This window comes from Arachis stenosperma, chromosome 4 (genome assembly GCF_014773155.1).
Source record: "Arachis stenosperma cultivar V10309 chromosome 4, arast.V10309.gnm1.PFL2, whole genome shotgun sequence".
In the NCBI taxonomy this organism is placed as follows: Eukaryota; Viridiplantae; Streptophyta; class Magnoliopsida; order Fabales; family Fabaceae; genus Arachis; species Arachis stenosperma.
Window position 1 is genome coordinate 100,813,541 of NC_080380.1, and position 22,757 is coordinate 100,836,297.

At 37.6% G+C, this 22,757-nt stretch overlaps 1 non-coding gene across 1 annotated transcript; it reads right to left on the reverse strand.

The window, feature by feature from the left end:
- Positions 1-2,678: 2,678 nt before the first annotated feature.
- On the reverse strand, positions 2,679-2,782 carry LOC130978328 (small nucleolar RNA R71). Its single transcript, XR_009085978.1, has one exon. It is a non-coding gene; the product is annotated as a small nucleolar RNA R71 (small nucleolar RNA).
- Between the last annotated feature and the right edge of the window lie 19,975 nt (positions 2,783-22,757).

Below are 22,757 nucleotides of genomic sequence, written 5' to 3' on the forward strand. Positions count from 1 at the left end.
AGGGCAGTTCCCTTAAAGATAAAGATGACCTCACTTAAAGATAAAGATAAGATAAGATAACTAACTTATCTTATCCACAGAAGGCCACATCTCACCAATATAAATACACTGGAGCACCCAGGTATAATTCATACTCTGATTCTACTTAATACCTGCTTAATACCCTTGCTAACTTAAGCATCGGAGTCTCTTGCAGGTACCCCCACCCTCCGGGGACGAAGGATTAGCACCACCGCCAAGTCCAACAAGTCGGACACACCAGCTCCGGCTGATACCCGCCTGCCGGACACGTCGGTTCCGACCAACATAGACGATCTCATCCAAGATCGACCTACAGTTTCAGGTAACCCTTGGAACAATTACTATCCGCCTGACTGAGATTTACAAAATGACCATAGCTTGCTTCATACCAACAATCTCTGTGGAATCGACCCTTACTCATATAAGGTTTATTACTTGGATGACCCAGTACACTTGCTGGTTAGTTGAACGGAGTTGTGTCCACACAACAAAGAGTACAACATTGATGATCACAATTTCGTCCACCAAGTTTTTGGCGCCGTTGCCGGGGATTGTTCGAGTTTGGACAACTAACGGTTCATCTTGTTGCTCAGATTAGGTAATTTTCTTTTTATTTACTTTTCAAAAAAAAATTTTCAAAATTTTTCTTTTCTTTTTCATTTTTCTAATAATGTTTTTCGAAAAAATAATAAAAATACAAAAAATTCATAAAATCATAAAAACCAAAATATTTTGTGTTTCTTGTTTGAGTCTTGAGTCAATTTTTAAGTTGGGTGTCAATTGCATGCTTTAAAAATTTTTTTCTTGCATTTTTCAAAAATTCATGCATTCATAGTGTTCTTCATGATCTTCAAGTTGTTCTTGGTAAGTCTTCTTGTTTGATCTTGATGAATTTTTGTTTTGTGTTTTTTATTGTTTTTCATATGCATTTTTGCATTCATAGTGTCCAAGCATTAAAGAATTCTAAGTTTGGTGTCTTGCATGTTTTCTTTACATCAAAATTTTTTTCAAAATTATGTTCTTGATGTTCATCATGATCTTCAAAGTGTTCTTGGTGTTCATCTTGACATTCATAGTGTTCTTGCATGCATATTATGTTTTGATCCAAAATTTTCATGTTTTGGGTCATTTTTGTGTTTTTCTCTCTCATTAAAAATTCAAAAATCAAAAAAATATCTTTTCCTTATTTCTCTCCAAAATTTCGAAAATTTGAGTTGACTTGGTCAAAAAATTTTAAAAATTAGTTGTTTCTTACAAGTCAAGTCAAATTTTCAATTCTAAAAATTTTATCTTTTCAAAATCTTTTCCAAAAATCATATCTTTTCAATTTTATCTTTGTTTTTCGAAAATTTTCAAAAATATTCTTTAAAATATTTTTCAAAATCTTTTTCTTAATTTTATCATAATTTTCAAAAATTCACTAACAATTAATGTGATTGATTCAAAAATTTGAAGTTTGTTACTTTCTTGTTAAGAAAGGTTCAATCTTTAAATTCTAGAATCTTATCTTTTAGTTTCTTGTTAGTCAAGTAATTAATTTTAATTTTAAAATCAAATCTTTTTCAAAATATCTTTTTCATCTTTTTAATCATATATCTTATCTTATCTTTTTATCTTATCTCTTTGTCATATCTCTTTCCAAATTTTATCTTTTTCAAATTTTGATTTCAAAATATCTTATCTAAACTTATCTTCTTATCTTTTTCAAATTTGACTTTAATAACTTTTTAAACTAACTATTTGACTTTTTGTTTGTTTCTTATCTTTTTCAAAACCACCTAACTACTTTTCCCTCTCTAATTTTCGAAAATACCTCCCTCTTTTTCAAAAATTCTTTTTAATTGTTTAAATTTTAATTTTAATCATATCTTATCTTTAATTTTCGAAAATTACTAACCACTTTCTCAAAATTATTTTCGAAACTCTCTATCTCTCCTTCTATCTATTTATTTATTTATTCACTAACACTTCTCTTCATCTTTCTTCATTTCAGATCACCACCTCTATCCTTACCCATTCTTCTTCACTACTCTGCCCTTTCTTCTTCTACTAACATAAAGGAATCTCTATACTTTGACATAGAGAATTCCTCTTTCTTTTCTTGTTCTCTTCTTCCCTATATGAGCAGGAACAAGGAAAAAGACACTCTTGTTGAACCTGATCCAGAACCTGAAAGGACTCTGAAGAGGAAACTACGAGAAGCTAAACTACAACAATCCAGAGGCAACCTTTCTGAAATTTTCGAACAAGAGAAGGAGATGGCAGCTGAACCCAACAACAATAATGCAAGGAGGATGCTTGGTGACTTCACATAACCAACATCCAAATTTGATGGAAGAAACATCTCCATTCCAGCCATTGGAGCAAACAATTTTGAGCTGAAACCTCAATTAGTTACTTTAATGCAACAGAACTGCAAGTTTCATGGACTTCTATCTGAAGATCCTTACCAGTTTTTAACTGAGTTCTTGCAGATTTGTGAGACTGTTAAGACGAATGGAGTAGATCCTGAAGTCTACAGGCTCATGCTTTTCCCTTTTGCTGTAAGAGACAGAGCTAGAACATGGTTGGACTCACAACCTAAGGATAGCCTGGACTCCTGGGATAAGCTGGTCACGGCCTTCTTGGATAAATTCTTTCCTCCTCAAAAGCTGAGCAAGCTTAGAGTGGATGTTCAGACCTTCAAGCAAAAAGATGGTGAATCCCTCTATGAAGCTTGGGAAAGATACAAGCAGATGACCAAAAAGTGTCCTTCTGACATGTTTTCAGAATGGACCATATTAGATATATTCTATTATGGTCTATCTGAGTTTTCCAAAATGTCATTGGACCATTCCGCAGGTGGATCTATTCACCTAAAGAAAATGCCTGAAGAGGCTCAAGAACTTATTGACATGGTTGCAAATAACCAATTCATGTACACTTCTGAGAGGAATTCCATGAATAGTGGGACGCCTCAGAGGAAGGGAGTTCTTGAAATTGATGCTCTGAATGCCATATTGGCTCAGAACAAAGTGTTGACTCAGCAAGTCAACATGATCTCTCAAAGTCTGAATGGATGGCAAAATACATCCAACAGTAGTAAAGAGGCAGCTTCTGAAGAAGCTTATGATCCTGAGAACCCTGCAATGGCAGAGGTTAATTACATGGGTGAACCTTATGGAAACGCCTATAACTCATCATGGAGAAATCATCCAAATTTCTCATGGAAGGATCAACAAAAGCCTCAACAAGGCTTTAATAATGGTGGAAGAAATAGGCTTAGTAATAACAAGCCTTTTCCATCATCTTCTCAGCAACAGACAGAAAATTCTGAACAGAGCCCCTCTAACTTAGCAAACTTAGTCTCTGATCTGTCAAAAGCCACTTTAAGTTTCAAGAGTGAAACAAGGTCCTCCATTAGAAATCTGGAGGCACAAGTGGGCCAGCTGAGTAAGAAAGTTATTGAAACTCCTCTCAGTATTCTCCGAAGCAATACAGAAGAGAATCCAAAAGGAGAGTGCAAGGCCATTGAAGTAATCAATATGGCCGAATGCACAAGGGAGGAGAAGGACAAAAATTCTAGTGAGAAAGACCTCCTGGGACCTCTTTCAAACAAGAAGGAGTTCCCCATTGAGGACCTAAAGGAATATGAGGCTCATATAGAGACCATAGAGATTCCACTAAATCTCTTTCTTCCATTCATGAGCTCTGAAGACTATTCTTCCTCAGAAGAGGTTAAAGATGTAACTGGAGAGCAAGTTGCTCAATATCTAAGAGCTATCATGAAGCTGAATGCCAAGTTGTTTGGTAATGAGACTTGGGAAGGTGAATCCCCCTTGCTCATTAGTGAACTAGATACATGGATTCAGAAAACTCTACCTCAAAAGAGACAAGATCCTGGTAAATTCTTAATACCCTGTACCATAGGCACCATGACCTTTAACAAGGCTCTGTGTGACCTGGGGTCAGGCATAAACCTTATGCCACTCTCTGTAATGGAGAAACTGGGGATCATTGAGGTACAACCTGCCTTATTCTCACTGCAATTGGCAGACAAGTCAGTAAGACAAGCTTATGGATTAGTAGAGGACGTGTTAGTAAAGGTTGAAGGCCTTTACATCCCTGATGATTTCATAATCTTAGACACTAGGAAGGAAGAAGATGAATGCATCATCCTTGGAAGACCCTTCCTAGCCACAGCAGAAGCTGTGATTGATGTTAGCAGAGGAGAATTAGTCCTTCAATTGAATGGGGACTTGATGAGCGGATAATTTATACGCTTTTTGGCATTGTTTTTATATAGTTTTTAGTAAGTTTGAGCTACTTTTAGGGATGTTTTCATTAGTTTTTATGTTAAATTCACATTTCTGGACTTTACTATGAGTTTGTGTGTTTTTCTGTGATTTCAGGTAAATTCTGACTGAAATTGAGGGATTTGAGCAAAACTCTGAAAAAGGCTGACAAAAGGACTGCTGATGCTGTTGGATTCTGACCTCCCTGCACTCGAAATGGATTTTCTGGAGCTACAGAACTCCAATTTGCGCGCTCTCAACGGCGTTGGAAAGTAGACATCCAGGGCTTTCCAGCAATATATAATAGTCCATACTTTATTCGAAGAATGACGACGCAAACTGGCGTTGAACGCCAAGTACACGCTCCTTTCTGGAGTTAAACGCCAGAAAAACGTCATAATCCGGAGTTGAACGCCCAAAGCACATCACAACTCGAAATTCAACTCCAAGAGAAGCCTCAGCTCGTGGATAGATCAAGCTCAGCCCAAGCATACACCAAGTGGGCCCCAGAAGTGGATTTATGCATCAATTACTTACTCATGTAAACCCTAGGAGCTAGTTTATTATAAATAGGATGATTTACTAATGTATCAATCATCTTTTGATCTCAGTTTTGTTTTATTCTTCATCTTAGGAGATCATTGATCACGTTTAGGGGGCTGGCCATTCGGCCATGCCTGAACCTTCTTTTACTTATGTATTTTCAACGGTGGAGTTTCTGCACACCATAGATTAAGGGTGTGGAGCTCTGCTGTACCTCAAAGATTAATGAAGTTCTATTTTCTTTTATTCAATTCTCTATCTTATTCTTATTCCAAGATATTCATTCGTACTCAAGAACAGGATGAATGTGATGAGCTAATAACTCTCATCATCATTCTCACTCATGAGCGCGCGTGATTGACAACCACTTCCGTTCTACATGCAACACAAGGCTTGAATGTGTATCTCTTAGATTCCCCAACAGAATCTTCGTGGTATAAGCTAGATAGATGGCGGCATTCATCTGGATCCGGAAAGTCCAACCTTGTCTGTGGTGTTCCGAGTAGGATCCTGGGAATCCGGAAAGTCTCACCTTGTCTGTGGTATTCCGAGTAGGATTCCGTTCATGAATGACCGTGACGTGCTTCAAACTTTAACCTGCTGGGCGTTAGTGACAAACGCAAAAGAGGGATTCTATTCCAGTAGGAGCGGGAACCAACCGGTGATTGGCCGTGCTGTGACAGAGTGCGTGCGTAGCTTTCACTGCGAGGATGGGATGTAGCTATCAGCCATGGGTGATGCCTCCAGACTGGTTAGCTGTGCGAGTGACAGCCGCACAGGTTATTTCCCCGTGAGGAATGAAAGTAGCCACAGTTGATAGTGAACCCCTATACAAAGCTTGCCATGGAAAGGAGTAAGAAGGATTGAGTAGAAGCAGTAGGAGAGCAGGCGTGCTTGAGCCATGCAGCAGCTGTATATACTTAAAAGATACCTCTACCAATGAATCTGCATAAGTATTTCTATCCCTTTTTATTAACTTCTTTCTATTTTATTTAAACCCATAAACTATTTTAATCTGCCTAACTGAGATTTGCAAGGTGACCATAGCTTGCTTCATACCAACAATCTCTGTGGATTCGACCCTTACTCACGTAAGGTTATTACTTGGACGACCCAGTACACTTGCTGGTTAGTTGAACGGAGTTGTGCTTTCACTCAGTGCCAATTTCTAAAATCCAATTACAATGAATCAAATCAAAGAATATGTGATCACAATTTCGTCCACCAAGTTTTTGGCGCCGTTGCCGGGGATTGTTCGAGTATGGACAACTGACGGTTCATCTTGTTGCTCAGATTAGGTAATTTTCTTTTCAAAAATCTTTTTCAAAATTTTTCTTTAATTTTTCGTGTTTTTAAACTTTATTTTCGAAAAATATTAATAAAAATACAAAAAAATCATAAAATCATAAAAATCAAAAATATTTTATGTTTATTGTTTGAGTTTTGAGTCAAATTTTAAGTTGGTGTCAATTGCATGCTTTAAAAATTTTTTCTTGCATTTTTTCGAAAATCCCATGCATTCATAGTGTTCTTCATGATCTTCAAGTTGTTCTTGACAAGTCTTCTTGTTTGATCTTGATGATTTCTTGTTTTGTGTCTTTTCTTGTTTTTCATGTGCATTTTTGCATTCATATTTTCCATGCATTAAAGATTTCTAAGTTTGGTGTCTTGCATGTTTTCTTTGCATCAAAAATTTTTCAAAATTATGTTCTTGATGTTCATCATGATCTTCAAAGTGTTCTTGGTGTTCATCTTGACATTCATAGCATTCTTGCATGCATTCATTATTTTGATCTAAAAATTTCATGCATAAAAGTATTTTTGTTGTTTTTCTCTTTCATAATTTAAAAATTCAAAAAGTCAAAAATATCTTTTCCTTATTTCCCTCCAAGATTTCGAAATTTTGGGTTGACTTGGTCAAAAATTTTCAAAATTAGTTGTTTCTTACAAGTCAAGTCAAAATTTCAATTTTAAAAATTTTATCTTTTCAAAATCTTTTTCAAAAATCATATCTTTTTCATTTTTTTATAAATTTCGAAAATTTCAAAAATTATTTTTCAAAATATTTTCAAAATCTTTTTCTTATCTTTATATGTAATTTTCGAAAATTAGCTAACAATTAATGTGATTGGTTCAAAAATTTGAAGTTTGTTACTTTCTTGTTAAGAAAGGCTCAATCTTTAAGTTCTAGAATCTTATCTTGTAGTTTCTTGTTAGTTAAGTAATTTTAAAAATTAAATCTTTTTCAAAAATATCTTTTTCTTAAAACTTTTATCTTATCTCTTTATCTTATTCTTTTTAAAATTTTATCTTTTTCAAAATTTGATTTTAAAATATCTTATCTAACTTACTATCTTCTTATCTTTTTCAATTTTGATTTCAAATCTTTTTCAATCAACTAACTAACTTGTTGTTTGTTTCTTATCTTTTTCAAAACTACCTAACTACTTTTCCCTCCTCTATTTTCGAAAATATTTCTTCCCTTTTTCAAAAATTCTTTTTAATTAATTAATTGTTTTAAATTTTAATTTTATTTTATCTCTAATTTTCGAAAATCACTAACTCCTTTTCAAAAATTGTTTTCGAATTCTTCCTTCTCTCCTCCTCTTCTATTTAATTAATTAATTACTAACACTTCTCTTCACCTCTCTTCTTCTAAAAACCGAACCTCCTTCTTCATTCTTCTACCTCTTTCTTTTTCTACTAACATAAAGGAATCTCTATACTGTGACATAGAGGATTCCTTTTTTCTTTTCTTGTTCTCTTCTCTTTCATATGAGCAGGAACAAGGATAAAGGCACTCTTGTTGAAATTGATCCAGAACCTGAAAGGACTCTGAAGAGAAAACTAAGAGAAGCTAAATTACAACAATCCAGAAACTACCTTTCAGAAACATTAGCACAAGAGGTGATGGCCGAAAATTATAATAATAATGCAAGGAGAATGCTTGGTGACTTCACAAAGCCAACATCCAAGTTTGATGGAAGAAGCATCTCCATTCCTGCCATTGGAACCAATGATTTTGAGCTTAAGCCTCAACTAGTTGCTTTAATGCAACAAAACTGCAAGTTTTATGGGCTTCCATTTGAAGATCCCTATCAGTTTTTAACTGAGTTCTTGCAGATCTGTGACACTGTAAAGACAAATGGAGTTAATCCTGAAGTCTACAGACTCTTGCTTTTCCCTTTTGCTGTAAGAGACAGAGCTAGAGTATGGTTGGATTCTCAACCCAAGGATAGCCTGGACTCATGGGATAAGCTTGTCACTGCATTCTTAGATAAGTTCTTTCCTCCTCAAAAGCTGAGCAAGCTGAGAGTGGATGTTCAAACCTTCAAACAAAAAGATGGTGAATCCCTCTATGAAGCTTGGGAAAGATACAAGCAGCTGACAAAGAGATGTCCATCTGACATGTTTTCTGAATGGACCATATTAGATATATTCTATTATGGTCTCTCTGAATTTTCGAAAATGTCATTGGACCATTCTGCAGGTGGATCTATTCACCTGAAGAAAACGCCTGAAGAGGCTCAAGAACTCATTGACATGGTTGCAAACAACCAGTTCATGTACACCTCTGAGAGGAATTCCGTGAACAATGGGGTACCTCAGAAGAAAGGAGTTCTTGAAATTGATGCTCTGAATGCCATATTGGCTCAGAACAAAGTGTTGACTCAACAGGTCAACATGATCTCTCAGAATCTGAATGGATTGCAACATGCATCCAACAGTAATAGAGAGGCAGCTTCTGAAGAAGCTTATGATCCTGAAAACCCTGCCATGGCAGAGGTTAATTACTTAGGTGAACCTTATGGAAACACCTATAACCCAACATGGAGAAATCATCCAAATTTCTCATGGAAGGATCAACAAAAACCTCAACAAGGTTTTAACAATGGTGGACGTGCAAGGCTGAATAATAGTAAGCCATATCCATCATCTTCTCAGCAACAGACAGAGAACTCTGAACAAAATAATTCTAATTTAGCCAATATAGTCTCTGATCTGTCAAAGGCCACTTTCAGTTTCATGAATGAAACCAGATCTTCCATCAGAAATCTGGAAGCACAAGTGGGCCAGCTGAGTAAGAAAGTTATTGAAACCCCTCCCAGTACTCTCCCAAGCAATACTGAAGAAAATCCAAAAGGAGAGTGCAAGGCCATTGATTTAATCAAAGAGGCCGAATGCACTAGGGAGGAGGAGGACGAAAATCCTAGTGAGAAAGACCTCCTGGGACGTTCCTCAAGCAAGAAGGAGTTTCCTATTAAGGATCCTGAGGAATCTGAGGCTCACCTAGAGACCATAGAGATTCCTTTAAATCTCCTTCTGCCATTCATGAGCTCTGAAGAATATTCATCCTCTGAAGAGGATGAAGATGTGATTGGAGAGCAAGCTGCTCTATATTTAGGAGCTATCATGAAGCTGAATGCCAAACTATTTGGTAATGAGACTTGGGAAAGTAAACCTCCCTTACTCATTAGTGAACTAGACACTTGGATTCAGCAAACTCTACCTCAAAATAAACAAGATCCTGGCAAGTTCTTAATACCTTGTACCATTGGCACCATGAGCTTTGAAAAGGCTCTATGTGATTTGGGGTCAGGAATAAATCTTATGCCACTCTCTGTGATGGAGAAGCTGGGAATCATTGAGGTACAGCCTGCCTTGTTCTCATTACAATTGGCAGATAAGTCCATAAGACAAGCTTATGGATTAGTAGAGGACGTGCTAGTAAAGGTTGAAGGCCTTTACATCCCTACTGATTTCATAATCCTAGATACTAGGAAGGAAGATGATGAATGCATCATCCTAGGAAGACCTTTCCTAGCCACAGCAGGAGCTGTGATAGATGTCAACAGAGGTGAGTTAGTCCTTCAATTGAATGGGGACTACCTTGTGTTTCAAGCACATGGCCATCCCTCTATGACAAAAGAGAGTAAGCATGAAGAGCTTCTCTCAGTTCAGAGTCAAGAAGAGCCCACACAGTCAAACTCTAAGTTTGGTGTTGTGAGGCCACAACCAAACTCTAAGTTTGGTGTCCAAACCCCATATCCAAACTCTAAGTTTGGTGTTGGGAATACCACACTTAAATTGACCTGATCACCATGTGGCTCCATGAGAGCCACTGTCAAGCTATTGACATTAAAGAAGCGCTTGTTGGGAGGCAACCCAATTTTATTTATCTAATTCTATTTTATTTTGTTTCTTTGTTATTTTTGTGTTTCATTAGGTACATGATCATGAGGAGTCACGAAAAAATCAAAAAAAAAAAAAATTAAAAACAGAGTCAAAAACAGAAGAAAAAAATTTTTCACCCTGGGGACGCACGGGCTGGCGTTCAACGCCCAGAAGGTGCATCTGGCCGGCGTTCAACGCCAGAACAGAGCACCATTCTGGCGTTGAACGCCCAAAACAAGCAACAACCTGGCGTTTAACGCCAGGATGCGCACACAAAGGACAATCTGGCGCTGAACGCCAGAAACAAGCATGAAACTGGCGTTCAACGCCAGAAACATGCATAACATGGGCGTTTAACGCCCAGAACTAGCATCAATGGGCGTTTGAACGCCAGAATGATGCATCAAGGCATGTTACATGCCTATATGGTGAAAGAATGGTATTTGTTTTCACCTCAGGATCTGTGGACCCCACAGGATCCTCACCTCAGGATCTGTGGACCCCACAGGATCCCCACCTACCACATTCCTTTTAATCCTAATCACACTCTTCTAATCCAAATCTCATTCTCAATGTCACACTTCCCAAAAACCTTCACCTATCACCTCAATTCCTCTTCCCAATTACCCCATTCACCATTCACATCATACCCCTCTTCCCCATACACCCCACCTACCCCCACTACTTTCAAATTCAATTTCCCACCCTTTCCCACCCAACATGGCCGAACCTATACCCTCCCCCTCCCTATAAATACCCTTCTTTTCTTTTCCATTTTCACACAACACAACCCCACATTCTCCCACATAGCCGAACCCTCTCTTCTCCCTCTCTACCATATTTTCTTCTTCTTCTTCTACTCTTCTTTTCTTTTTGCTTGGGGACAAGCAAATTTTAAGTTTGGTGTGGTAAAAAGCCTAAGCTTTTTATTTTTCATTCACCATCAATGGCACCCAAGGCCGGAGTTTCCTCAAGAAAAGGAAAAGGGAAGGCAAAAGCTTCCACTTCCGAGTCATGGGAGAAAGAGAGATTTATCTCCAAGAGCCATCAAGACCACTTCTATGATGTTGTGGCAAAGAAGAAAGTGATCCCTGAGGTCCCTTTCAAGCTCAAGAAAATGAGTATCCGGAGATCCGACATGAAATTCAAAGAAGAGGTTGGGAAGTCATAGCCAACCCCATGCAACAAGTCGGAATTCTCATGGTTCAAGAGTTCTATGCCAATGCATGGATCACTAGAAACCATGACCAAAGTATGAACCCAAGCCCAAAGAATTATCTCACAATGGTTAGGGGGAAATACTTGGATTTTAGTCCGGAGAATGTGAGGTTGGCGTTTCATTTGCCTATGATGCAAGGTGATGAACACCCCTACACTAGAAGGGTCAACTTTGATCAAAGGTTGGACCAAGTCCTTAGGGACATTTGTGTGGAAGGCGCCCAATGGAGAGTTGACTCCAAAGGCAAGCCAGTCCAACTAAGAAGACTGGACCTCAAGCCTGTAGCTAGAGGATGGTTGGAGTTCATTCAAAGATCCATCATCCCCACAAGCAACCGATCTGAAGTTACTGTGGATCGGGCCATCATGGTTCATAGCATCATGATTGGTGAAGAAGTAGAGATTCATGAAGTCATAGCCAATGAACTCTACAAAATAGCTGACAAACCTTCATACATGGCACGGCTAGCATTCCCTCACCTCATATGCCATCTATGTTATTCAGCCGGAGTTATCATAGATGGAGATGCCTCCATAGAAGAAGACAAGCCCATCACCAAGAAAAGGATGGAGCAAACAAGGGAAGTTCCTCACGGCCCTCAAGAAGAACATGAGGAAGTGCATCATCAACAAATGCCTCATGGAATGCACTTTCCTCCCAACAACTATTGGGAGCAACTTAGCACCTCCTTGGAAGATTTGAGCCATAATGTGGAACAACTAAGGGTGGAACACCATGAACACGCCCTCACTCTTCAAGAAATAAGAGAAGATCAAAGAGCAATGAGGGAGGAGCAACAAAGGCAAGGAAGGGACATAGAAGAGTTGAAGAACATCATTGGTCCTTCAAGAAGAAGACGCCACTAGAGGTGGATTCATTCCTTGTTCTTTATTTCTTTCTGTTTTCGGTTTTTAATTATTATGTTTATCTATGTTTTGTGTCTTTATTTCATGATCATTAGTGTGTAACCATGCCTTAAAGCTATGAATAAAATCCATTAGTCCTTCACCTCTCTTAAAAGAAAAATGTTTTAATTCAAAAGAACAAGAAGTGCATAATTTTCGAAATTATTAGTGAATTTAGTTTAATTATATTGATGTGGTGACAATGCTTTTGTTTTCTGAATGAATGAATGAACAGTGCATATGTCTTTGGATCTTGTTGTTTATGAATGTTAAAATTGTTGGCTCTTGAAAGAATGATGAACAAAGAGAAATGTTATTGAGGATCTGAAAAATCATGAAATTGATTCTTGAAGCAAGAAAAAGCAGTGAAAAGAAAGCTTGCGTAAAAAAAAAAAGAAAGAAAAAAAAATGGCGAAAAAAAAAAAAAAAAAAAAAAAAAAAGGAGCAGTAGAAAAAGCCAATAGCCCTTAAAACCAAAAGGCAAGGGTAAAAAGGATCCAAGGCTTTGAGCATCAATGGATAGGAGGGCCCAAGGAAATTAAATCCAGGCCTAAGCGGCTAAACCAAGCTGTCCCTAACCATGTGCTTGTGTCATGAAGGTCCAAGTGAAAAGCTTGAGACTGAGTGGTTAAAGTCGTGATCCAAGGCAAAAGAGTGTGCTTAAGAGCTCTGGACACCACTAACTGGGGACTCTAGCAAAGCTGAGTCACAATCTGAAAAGGTTCACCCAGTTATGTGTCTGTGGCATTTATGTATCCGGTGGTAATACTGGAAGACAAAGTGCTTAGGGCCACGGCCAAGACTCAAAAGTAGCTGTGTTCAAGAATCAACATGCTTAACTAGGAAAGTCAATAACACTATCTGAAATTCTAAGTTCCTAAAGATGCCAATCACTCTGAACTTCAAAGGAAAAAGTGAGATGCCAAAACTGTTCAGAAGCAAAAAGCTACAAGTCCCGCTCATGTAATTAAAGTAATATTCATTGATATTTTGGACTTTATAGTATATTCTCTTCTTTTTATCCTATTTGATTTTCAGTTGCTTGGGGACAAGCAACAATTTAAGTTTGGTGTTGTGATGAGCGGATAATTTATACGCTTTTTGGCATTGTTTTTATATAGTTTTTAGTAAGTTTGAGCTACTTTTAGGGATGTTTTCATTAGTTTTTATGTTAAATTCACATTTCTGGACTTTACTATGAGTTTGTGTGTTTTTCTGTGATTTCAGGTAAATTCTGACTGAAATTGAGGGATTGAGCAAAACTCTGAAAAAGGCTGACAAAAGGACTGCTGATGCTGTTGGATTCTGACCTCCCTGCACTCGAAATGGATTTTCTGGAGCTACAGAACTCCAATTGGCGCGCTCTCAACGGCGTTGGAAAGTAGACATCCAGGGCTTTCCAGCAATATATAATAGTCCATACTTTATTCGAAGAATGACGACGCAAACTGGCGTTGAACGCCAAGTACACGCTCCTTTCTGGAGTTAAACGCCAGAAAAACGTCATAATCCGGAGTTGAACGCCCAAAGCACATCACAACTCGAAATTCAACTCCAAGAGAAGCCTCAGCTCGTGGATAGATCAAGCTCAGCCCAAGCATACACCAAGTGGGCCCCAGAAGTGGATTTATGCATCAATTACTTACTCATGTAAACCCTAGGAGCTAGTTTATTATAAATAGGATGATTTACTAATGTATCAATCATCTTTTGATCTCAGTTTTGTTTTATTCTTCATCTTAGGAGATCATTGATCACGTTTAGGGGGCTGGCCATTCGGCCATGCCTGAACCTTCTTTTACTTATGTATTTTCAACGGTGGAGTTTCTGCACACCATAGATTAAGGGTGTGGAGCTCTGCTGTACCTCAAAGATTAATGAAGTTCTATTTTCTTTTATTCAATTCTCTATCTTATTCTTATTCCAAGATATTCATTCGTACTCAAGAACAGGATGAATGTGATGAGCTAATAACTCTCATCATCATTCTCACTCATGAGCGCGCGTGATTGACAACCACTTCCGTTCTACATGCAACACAAGGCTTGAATGTGTATCTCTTAGATTCCCCAACAGAATCTTCGTGGTATAAGCTAGATAGATGGCGGCATTCATCTGGATCCGGAAAGTCCAACCTTGTCTGTGGTGTTCCGAGTAGGATCCTGGGAATCCGGAAAGTCTCACCTTGTCTGTGGTATTCCGAGTAGGATTCCGTTCATGAATGACCGTGACGTGCTTCAAACTTTAACCTGCTGGGCGTTAGTGACAAACGCAAAAGAGGGATTCTATTCCAGTAGGAGCGGGAACCAACCGGTGATTGGCCGTGCTGTGACAGAGTGCGTGCGTAGCTTTCACTGCGAGGATGGGATGTAGCTATCAGCCATGGGTGATGCCTCCAGACTGGTTAGCTGTGCGAGTGACAGCCGCACAGGTTATTTCCCCGTGAGGAATGAAAGTAGCCACAGTTGATAGTGAACCCCTATACAAAGCTTGCCATGGAAAGGAGTAAGAAGGATTGAGTAGAAGCAGTAGGAGAGCAGGCGTGCTTGAGCCATGCAGCAGCTGTATATACTTAAAAGATACCTCTACCAATGAATCTGCATAAGTATTTCTATCCCTTTTTATTAACTTCTTTCTATTTTATTTAAACCCATAAACTATTTTAATCTGCCTAACTGAGATTTGCAAGGTGACCATAGCTTGCTTCATACCAACAATCTCTGTGGATTCGACCCTTACTCACGTAAGGTTATTACTTGGACGACCCAGTACACTTGCTGGTTAGTTGAACGGAGTTGTGCTTTCACTCAGTGCCAATTTCTAAAATCCAATTACAATGAATCAAATCAAAGAATATGTGATCACAATTTCGTCCACCAGGACTACCTTGTGTTTAAAGCTCAAGGACCTTCCTCTGCAACCATGGAGAGGAAGCATGAAAAGCTTCTCTTAGTACAGAGTCAAAAAGAGCCCCCACAGTCAAACTCTAAGTTTGGTGTTGGGAGGCCACAACCAAACTCTAAGTTTGGTATTGAGAAGCCCCCTCATTCAAACTCTAAGTTTGGTGTTGGGAGGCCCTCATCATGCTCTGAATATATGTGAGGCTCCATGAGAGCTCACTGTCAAGCTATTGACATTAAAGAAGCGCTTATTGGGAGGCAACCCAATTTTTATTTATCTAATTTTATTTTTATTTTATTGTTATTTTGTGTTTTATTAGGTTCATGATCATGAGGAGTCACGAAAAAAATATTAAAATTAAAAACAGAATCAAAAACAGCAGAAGAAAAATCACACCCTGGAGGAAGGACTTACTGGTGTTTAAACGCCAGTAAGGTGCATCTGGCTGGCGTTCAACGCCAGAACAGAGCATGTATCTGGCGCTAAATGCCAGAAACAAGCAACATACTGGCGTTTGAACGCCAGGAATGTGCCTTGAGGAAAGCTGGCGCTGAACGCCAATAACAAGCATGGAACTGGCGTTCAACGCCAGAAACATGCTACACATGGTCGTTGAACGCCCAGAGTGTGCATCACTTCGGCATTTAAATGCCAGAATTGTGTGCAAAGGCATTTTACATGCCTAATTGGTGCAGGGATGTAAATCCTTGACACCTCAGGATTTGTGGACCCCACAGGATCATCTCAGGATCTGTGGACCCCACAGGATCCCCACCTAACATATTCTCCCCTCTTCTCAACATTTATTCTCTCTTTCCAATAAACACACTTCCCAACAACTTCAATCTCTCTTCCCAATTACCCCCTTCACCATTCACATCCATCCACTCTTCCCTATAAACCCCACCCACCTTCAAAATTCAAAAATCTTTCCCACCCAAACCCACCCTAAATGACCGAAACTACACCCACTCCCATCCCTATATATACCCTTCCATTCTACTTCATTTTCACACAACACAAACCCCCTCTTCTACACCTTGGCCGAAACACCTTCCCTCACTCTCCTCCATATTTTCTTCTTCTTCTTCTTCTCTTCTTTCTACTCTTGCTCGAAGGCGAGCAATATTTTAAGTTTGGTGTGGTCAAAACATAATCTTTTTTGTTTTTTCCATCACCATCAATGGCACCTAAGGCCGGAGAATCCTCTAGAAAAGGAAAAGGGAAGACAAAAGCTTCCACCTCCGAGTCATGGGAGATGGAAAGATTCATCTCCAAAAGCCATCAAGACCACTTCTATGATGTTATGGCAAAGAAGAAGGTGATCCCTGAGGTCCCTTTCAAACTCAAGAAAAATGAGTATCCGGAGATCCGACATGAAATCCGAAGAAGAGGTTGGGAAGTCCTAACCAACCACATGCAACAAGTCAGAATCTTAATGGTTCAAGAGTTCTATGCCAATGCATGGATCACTAGGAACCATGATCAAAGTGTGAATCCGAGTCCAAAGAATTATCTCACAATGGTTCGGGGGAAATACTTAGATTTTAGTCTGGAAAATGTGAGGTTGGCATTCCACTTGCACATGATGTAAGGAGATGAACGCCCCTACACTAGAAGGGTCAACTTTAATCAAAGGTTGGACCAAGTCCTTATGGACATATGTGTGGAAGGAGCTCAATAGAAAAGAGACTCTAAAGGCAAGCTGGTTCAACTAATAAGACTGGACCTCAAGCCTGTGGCTAAAGGATGGTTAGAGTTCATTCAACGCTCCATCATCCATACTAGCAACCGATCTGAAGTTACTGTGGATCGGGCCATCATGATTCATAGCATCATGATTGGAGAGGAAGTAGAAGTTCATGAAGTCATCTCCCATGAATTCTACAAAATAGCCGAAAAGCCCTCCACCATGGCAAGGCTAGCTTTTCCTCATCTTATTTGCCATCTATGTTACTCAGCTGGAGTTATCATAGAAGGAGACATCCTCATTGAAGAGGATAAGCCCATCACCAAGAAGAGGATGGAGCAAGCAAGAGAGACCCTCCACAGATCTCAAGAGATGCATGAGGAAGCTCATCATCAAGAAATCCCTGAGATGCCTTAAGGGATGCACTTTCCTCCCAACAACTATTGGGAACAACTCAACACTTCCCCAGAAGATTTGAGCTACAACGTGGAACAATTAAGGGTGGAACATCATGAGCACTCCATCATTCTCCATGAAATAAGAGAAGATCAAAGAGCAATGAGGGAGGAGCAACAAAGGCAAGGAAGGGACATAGAAGAGCTTAAGGACATTGTTGGTCCTTCAAGAAAAAGACGCCACTAAGGTGGATTCATTCCTTGTTCTTACTTTTCTGCTGTTCGGTTTTTATATTATATGTTTATCTATGTTTTGTGTCTCTACTTCATGATCATTAGTGTTTAGTAACTATGTCTTAAATTTATGAATAATTCCATTAATCCTTCACCTTTCTTAAATGAAAAATGTTTTTAATTCAAAAGAACAAGAAGTACATGAATTTCGAATTTATCCTTGAATTTAGTTTAATTATATTGATGTGGTGACAATACTTTTTGTTTTCTGAATGAATGCTTAAACAGTGCATATTTTTTATCTTGTTGTTTATGAATGTTAAAACTGTTGGCTCTTGAAAGAATGATGAACAAAGAGAAATGTTATTGATAATCTGAAAAATCATGAAATTGATTCTTGAAGCAAGAAAAAGCAAGCAGAAAAAGCCAATAGCCCTTAAAACCAAAAGGCAAGGGTAAAAAGGATCTAAGGCTTTGAGCATCAATGGATAAGAGGGCCCAAGGAAATAAAATCCAGGCCTAAGCGGCTAAATTAAGCTGTCCCTAACCATGTGCTTGTGTCATGAAGGCCCAAGTGAAAAGCTTGAGACTGAGTGGTTAAAGTCGTGATCCAAAGCAAAAAGAGTGTGCTTAAGAGCTCTGGACACCTCTAATTGGGGACTCTAGCAAAGCTGAGTCACAATCTGAAAAGGTTCACCCAGTCATGTGTCTGTGGCATTTATGTATCCGGTGGTAATACTGGAAAACAAAATGCTTAAGGCCACGGCCAAGACTCATAAAAGTAGCTGTGTTCAACAATCAACATACTTAACTAGGAGAATCAATAACACCATCCGAAATTCTAAGTTCCTAGAGAAGCCAGTCATTCTAAACTTCAAAGGAAAAAGTGAGATGCCAAAACTGTTCAGAAGCAAAAAGCTACAAGTCCCGCTCATCTAATTAGAATTAATATTCATTGATATTTTAGAATTTATAGTATATTCTCTTCTTTTTATCCTATTTGATTTTCAGTTGCTCGGGGACAAGCAACAATTTAAGTTTGGTGTTGTGATGAGCGGGTAATTTATACGCTTTTTGGCATTATTTTTAGGTAGTTTTTAGTAAGTTCAAAGCTACTTTTAGGGATGTTTTCATTAGTTTTTATGTTAAATTCACATTTCTGGACTTTACTATGAGTTTGTGTATTTTTCTGTGATTTCAGGTAATTTCTGGCTGAAATTGAGGGACTTGAGCAAAACTTTGATAGGAGGCTGACAAAGGACTGCTGATGCTGTTGGAATCTGACCTCCCTGCACTCAAAATGGATTTTCTAGAGCTACAGAACTTCAAATGGCGCGCTCTCAATGGCGTTGGAAAGTAGACATCCAGAGCTTTCCAGCAATATATAATAGTCCAAACTTTATTCAGGAATTGACGACGTAAACTGGCGCTCAACGCCAGTTCCATGTTGCTGTCTGGAGTAAAACGCCAAAAACACGTCACGACCCGGAGTTGAACGCCCAAAACACGTTACAACTTGGCATTCAACTCCAAAAGAAGCCTCAGCTCGTGGATAGATCAAGCTCAGCCCAAATACACACCAAGTGGACCCCGGAAGTGGATTTATGCATCAATTACTTACTCTTGTAAACCCTAGTAGCTAGTCTAGTATAAATAGGATAATTTACTATTGTATTAGACATCTTTGGTCTCAGTTTTGTTTTATTCTTCATCTTAGGAGATTATTGATCACGTTTCGGGGGGCTGGCCATTCGGCCATGCCTGAACCTTTCACTTATGTATTTTCAACGGTGGAGTTTCTACACACCATAAATTAAGGGTGTGGAGCTCTGCTGTACCTCAAGTTTTAATGCAACTACTATTATTTTCTATCCAATTCGAATTATTCCTATTCTAAGATATTCGTTGCACTTCAACTTGATGAATGTGATGATCCGTGACACTCATCATCATTCTCACCTATGAACACGCGTGACTGACAACCACTTCCGTTCTACCTTAGACCGGGCGCATATCTCTTGGATTCCTTAATCAGAATCTTCGTGGTATAAGCTAGAATTGATGGCGGCATTCATGGGAATCCGGAAAGTCTAACCTTGTCTGTGGTATTCCGAGTAGGATTCCGGGATTGAATGACTATGACGAGCTTCAAACTCCTGAAGGCTGGGCGTTAGTGACAGACGCAAAAGAATCAAGGGATTCTATTCCAACCAGATTGAGAACCGACAGATGATTAGCCGTGCTATGACAGAGCATTTGGACCTTTTTCACTGAGAGGATGGGATGTAGCCATTGACAACGGTGATGCCCTACATACAGCTTGCCATAGAAGGGAGTGATAAAATTGGATAAAAGCAGTAGGAAAGTAGAGATTCAGGAGGAGCACAGCATCTCCATACACCTATCTGAAATCCCCATCATTGGATTACATGAGTAACTTTATCTTTATTTTATGTTTATTATTTATTATTAATTTTCGAAAATCCATAATCGACTACTATCCGCCTGACTGAGATTTACAAGATGACCATAGCTTGCTTCATACCAACAATCTCTGTGGAATCGACCCTTACTCACGTAAGGTTTATTACTTGGACGACCTAGTACACTTGCTGGTTAGTTGAACGGAGTTGTGTCCACACAATAAAGAGTACAACATTGATGATCACAATTTCGTCCACCAATAATCTTTTATGTAAATCTGAAATTGTTTAAATTTCAACTTAATCCGTTCTTACTTGATTGTACCTATAATCATTCTTTAAATTTGATAAAAATATTTTGAATTTGGCATGTCTTTGTTCATATGTATTTTTGAAATTATATTTCAAATTTTTCTTTTTAAACAAAATTTGAAATTCCTTTCAATCTTACTGTGATTTCAATATGTACTCCTAATTGACTAAATGCTTGAATATCTTTTGAGATTTCTGAGGAATTACTTTTGATCCTTAGTCCAATTAAACTCCATCTTTTAAAATTTCATATATTTTGTCTTTACCTTAGAAATAGTTTTAACGAAAAACATCTTTATTTTATACCAAGCTCACTTTGTTTCTTATGTAAATTCTTAATTGATTATGTAAGGTACTTTTCAAGATTGTTGAGAAAATATTTCATCCTTAGCTTATCTTATTTTCATTTCACAAATTTTGCATAATTTAGTTCGACTTGAATTTATTTTAACATGACGCAATATTTATGTTTTTGATGATTTTCTGGAATTATGTAAAGCAATTGACATGTTCTCCTCTATAGTTTCTATTGGAGTTCTTTGAAATAAAAATTATTTCCTATTTACATTTGACTTTTGATAATTCTTATTTGTTGGTAATTTGAACCATTCCTTTATATTCTTGTGAATCTTGTGCTCCTCTGATTTAATTTTAGTTTATTTTGATCTAATTTATTACTACCCTGTTCTTGTACCTTTTAGAATTCCTAAATTAAATATTTCTTGTTATGATGCGAAATGACTCTTTCCAAAACATTTTCTCATGCCTGTACATCATTTCTTAGTTGCAATCTTACACCTCCTTCCAAATTTATGAGAAACATAGTTTTATCGCTTATTCTTCTCTTCCTGCGAGTTGTATCTCTTTGAACGTACTTGTACTTATCTCAGTGTTACACGTGATCCTTAGAGGTGAAAATCGATTTGTTAGCTTTTTAGGAAAACACTGATAGAAGAGAAAGTTTAAGTTTTTAGTAGCTCGATTAAAAGCTTGTTTGATGTCTTATGCCTAGTTCATCTTGTTTGAACTCCCTTGATTTAAGATCCTTTTTCATATGGCCTGATTTCTTTTTAAGTACATCTTAATATTCTTGAATGCTCTTATGTGATGGAAATTTCGTTTTGATATTAACTTTTAAAACAAGTTTTGAATTCTCTTCTTAAGAAAGTTAAATCAATTTTTCTCGCTTGAATCGCATCCATAGTTATTCTTTAAATTGAGAGTTATTTTGGAATTGGCATGCACTATTTTAAATAAAGTATTGAAACCGACTTATAGGCAAATTTTTACTTTGGAATTCTTTTCTAAATAAAGTTTAACTTCTTCCTCTTCCATATTTGCTATAATTTTTATACACGGTTGATTGAATATAAACCTTGAGAATTTTTAAACAAACATTTGATTTTCTTATAACCTTGCCACGATTTCAGTATATACCTTTATTTGACTAAATACCTAAATATCTACTAAGACTTTCAGAAAAAATATTTAGGCCTTAACCCAATTAACTTTTTCTTTTCAAACTTCACCTATTTTGTGTAAATTATTTTAACAAAAGGCAATTTGATTTCCTTCCGAGCTTTATACCTACTTTCGGTTAGGTGGTGCACCTAATTATTTTTCTCAAATATTTGAGAAAATATTTTTGTTCTTAGCCAAATTGGTATTCATTTTGTTTTAAAACTCTACGTAACCTATTTCAACATGGAATTGTATTAACGTAATGCCACAAATATACTTTTCTTATTTCTTTTACAAAATGTTTGATGCGTACTTTTTCTTTGAAAACGTGAAATAGTTTTTAAAATATTTTTCATTCTCTATGAGCAATTTATTCGAAAGTGTTCTTAATTCTACTCGAGACTTATGAGCTTTGTCTTTGGTCTTAAACATTCTTTTTCTGTAAACCTCGTATTCCTTAATTCGATTTAATTTTGTTTCAAACTACTGCGCTACTTTTTCTTTTGTTATTCCTATCGGATTTTGTTAATTCGGGAATCATTCTTGAGAATTGCCCAAACTAATTTTCTGTCTGACATTTTTCATTCCTTATGCATTCCTGATTACTTGTGGTTTCAAGAATCCTTCCAAACATTGGCGGATTTTGTCGCTTATCTTTTTCCAAGGTCTTGTGTTCGTTGAAATAAATTTGAGGATTTCCTTAGAATCACGTTTGACTTTTAGGGGTAGGAAACGAAACTTTAAGATGCTATTCGTAAACGTGAAAGATGGATTAGTAAGTGTGCAACGTTATGAAGAGTATAGCAGTTCGTTCCTCGTAAGAGTTTGCGGATGTTAGGATTCTGACGGGTTATGGAATTGTGAAATAATTATTGGAGTTGGGGAGTTGAAGTTCTGAAATGGGTAAGAGATCTGTGAGCGACCCTTATATCCGTTGCTCTATACCAGCCTGCTTTGTAGCCTTTTGCTACACTAGCTACCGTTTTGTTTTGTGAACGCCTATTTTGATTTGCACCTTATTTTGTTCCTCCAAGCTTTTGTCAAATTTTGAACATTTATATATGCATACTAAGATTTCATACTTTTCTATAAAGTGTTTAAAAAGTAGAGTACAAAGACTATGTATTACCTTATATATTACTTTAATTTTTGAGGATGAAAATTTTTATAAGGTAGGTAGGATGTAAGACCCAAGACTTTTGAA